Source organism: Tupaia chinensis, unplaced genomic scaffold (assembly GCF_000334495.1).
Source record: "Tupaia chinensis unplaced genomic scaffold, TupChi_1.0 Scaffold000515_1, whole genome shotgun sequence".
NCBI classification, from domain to species: Eukaryota; Metazoa; Chordata; class Mammalia; order Scandentia; family Tupaiidae; genus Tupaia; species Tupaia belangeri.
The window spans coordinates 5,097,317-5,100,650 of NW_006160028.1; the positions used below are offsets into that span (position 1 = coordinate 5,097,317).

A 3,334-nucleotide genomic window follows, 5' to 3' on the forward strand; every position below is an offset into this window, starting at 1 on the left:
TTTTACAGCAGAGAATATCATTTGTGCATTTTCTAGGTTCATTACAAGGTTACATCCCAGGGACTCAGCAGGCATCCTTGGGGCAGATGTCGAATAATGGAATTCAGGCCAGCATCTTGATACCACATGTATTGGTGCCTGACCTGCCCATGATGCAGGCAGGGAGGAAGCTGAGGAGCCCACGCATTCAGAAGACAGACTGGAGCTACGGCAAACATGTTCGGGGCCGGTGAGGATGTTGCTCAAAGTTCTCGCACGTCAGCAGTTCCAAGAAAATAAGTGCACACACCCCAAAGCATCCTCCACATTTGGTTTCCTGAGCTTTCTTTGCATTCTGTTTTTCATCTGCCTTTTCTACGAGCCGTATCAACCGCTACTGTTCTGCTCAACTGTAAAAGTTCCATAGAGAAAGGCAGATAGTCATGAGTCCTTCTGATGTTTTCAATCCCGTATCTTTTTAATTGCCATACTTCGTCAATAAGCATCTGGGTTTTGGCAACTTCTGGCTGAACAGCACTTACCATATTATTGCCTTGCTCTGTATCCATGGGTTCCTCTGCAAGCTGTCTTGCACTTTTCTGTCTTCTGTTCATGTATCATTTTTCTGTCAGACACAATGGCCCTTAAGTTAAACAGAATTTCTCCCTCACTGCACTCTTGGACCCTTTTCTCTATGACTGGCCGCACTGCGCTGATGCAATCATTTTGACTGCATGCACCTAAATCAATTGCGCCCTCTCTTAATCCATCTGTCTTGCATAGTCTTCCATAAACAGGAACAGAACTGGCAACGCGAAAAGCATCTTCCTCTTTTGCTGATGTTTTTGCATCAAATTCAAACATTTGCCCTCTGGCAAAACTATCATGCACTTGTCGAATCACATGGAGCTGCTCAGTACCAAACCTTTCACAACTGCATCAACACTTTGTGAAAATTCTTTAAATTCTGATAATGTTTCCCCTAAGTGGACATGCCGTTGGGTATAGTTCAATAGCTCACTCACTATGACTTAATTAATGACCTTTAAGAAAGCAATGCTTCTGAGATCTTGACGTCGAAGTCTAGAGTCCTGAACCACAGAACCTGCCGGTTATTCTCCTGGCTGCCACTGGAAAAGAAAAATTCGTCCATGAACTGGCCTTAATTTTTCAAAATTCTCAGGTTCTAAACCCCATATTTCTTCTACCTGGGCTCCTCCACAATGAATCCTTTAATGAGCTCCGTGAAGACCGGGGCCACTTTCCATGAAGCAGTCTTGCGTGTCATGCCCTCCTCCTCCCCACCCCCCTTCCCCTTCTCCCTCACGGCCCCCACCCCAGCTGCTGCAGGCCACAGAGCTCAGCAACCCTACGCCACCCTTCCTACTTCTGTCCTATGCTGTGATTTTTTTAATGTGGAATAATTAGATCCAAGCTAGTTAACATATTCAGTTTTTTAGAGAATGCACAGTGTGGTAAATATAGCTAATAAAAAAGTACTGCGCATTTTAATACAGCTAAAATAGTAAATTTTGAGTATTCTCATCACAAAAAAGTTAAATATTTGAGACAATAAGTATGTTAATTAGTCTGATTCAACCACTGAATGGGTGTAATTAGGAAAAGTTTTAGGGCTAATTCAAACTTTCCTATTCACTTTTATGAAAAGATGGGGTTTTTTTTCTTGTTTAGATTTTTGCCATGGGGCATGTGGGTTCACTGGAGAGAGACAGAGAGGAAAAGTGAGAAATCACCCTCCAGGAGGAGCTCATGCCAAGCGATTTTCAAGCAGCAGGTCCGTACTCCACGTGCAGTCCGCCCTGTGGGATCCAGTGTCCAACCCAGCACCCCCCACCAAGCCCCGCTGGCCCAGGGAGATGCGTTTCTTTACTAGCATTTCCGATTACCCATCTGTTTTTACTGCACAGGTAAGGAGGGGTAAGTTGCTAATGAAACAAGACATTTGCCATTCCTTCAACTAGACATGGAACTAAAGTCTTTTAGTATATTTACATTAGCAGGAATCTTATTCATTGTGTTAGTTATTTTTAAATAAAATGAGTTATATTTAAAACACGGTTGCATAAATAATCTGTTATGAGAATGACTGTGTTATGAGAATGGCATATGGACTCCCGAGAGGGAGATAAGAAAATGAACTACGAAGGGAAAAGCAGATTGGTTGGGCCCAGAAGCCCTCAGAGTGGCTCGGTGGGCAAGGGCGCGCCCTCTTGCGGTCACAGCTGCTCCTAGCTGGTTGATTCCGGGAACCCACGCTGTCCCCCGCTCGCCCACCCGCGTGGTGACATGAGAAGGGTTTCCCCTTTATTCCAGCAGGTGAACATTCAGTCATATTGTGTTCCAAGACGCCCCGGTCGGGGAAACCCCAACACCAGCTTTGATGGACCACAAGTTGGAGTCAGTCGGTCCCTAGGGCGCTGCACCTCGGAGGGGCGTGGTCACTCAGGGGCAGGGCGGGGCCTGTCGCCCAGGAAACTGTCCAGGGTTTCTCTGCTCCACTTTCCTTTGAGCTGATGCCGTCACCCCCGTGGAGTTGCCGCCCCTGGATGCCAGCGGGGTACCGAGGAGGGAGCTCTCTGAGGCTTGGGGTCTCCGAGCCCCTGCGGCAAGGAGGCTGCAGCCAGGCTGGGCTGAGAGCAGTGGGTCCCCTTCCCCACTCTTGCCACGCCACCAGGACAGCAGAGGGGCAGGGGCGGTGGAGCTGATCCACTGACAGGTCTCTTACAGATGGAGGTTTGCGTTCGCCTAGTGGGGACAAAGCAGAAATGGATGGGGGAGAGCTGAGGCTGGGCGTAGTCGGGATCGGCAGATGGCGTAACAGTTATGTCATTGGACACCCATGTAGCCTAGCGCCGTCCCAGTCCTGGACCCAGTGGCTTAAAACTCTCGCCGGGCGCGTGCGCGTGCATGTGCATGCCCAAAATCCCGAGAGGAGAATGGAGGAGAAGGGATTGCCCGCGTGGCCATTCCCCCTGGGGGTGATTTCTCACTTTCTGTCGCTGGAGCATGCTCCCTATAACAAAAATCTTTCTGAATAAAAGGTCTCTCCTCACCCCCTGACTGGGCTTGAAAGTCAGAGGCTGGAATAAGTGCCACAGCTCTTATCTCAGGAGGACCTGAGAAAGAAGGGGGGAGGGGGGACTTGGGGCTGGCCACGTGGCAATGCCCTTCTCCTTTCACCTCTTGAGGGTTTACAGAAATGTTTTTCAAGCTGCAGGATCAGGGACTCAGGGACTCCAATCGTCCTAATCCATTGCCACCAGCTGGCCCAAGCTTTTTAGGATCTGAGCTTCTCTATACAGAGCCCCATATTAGCGAGTTTCCTTGAAAAAAG

The 3,334-nt window shown here is 48.6% G+C and overlaps 1 pseudogene; it reads right to left on the reverse strand.

Moving 5' to 3' along the window:
- Positions 1 to 227: 227 nt before the first annotated feature.
- LOC102492333 (ubiquitin carboxyl-terminal hydrolase isozyme L5 pseudogene) lies at positions 228 to 1,267 on the reverse strand (annotated as a pseudogene).
- Between the last annotated feature and the right edge of the window lie 2,067 nt (positions 1,268 to 3,334).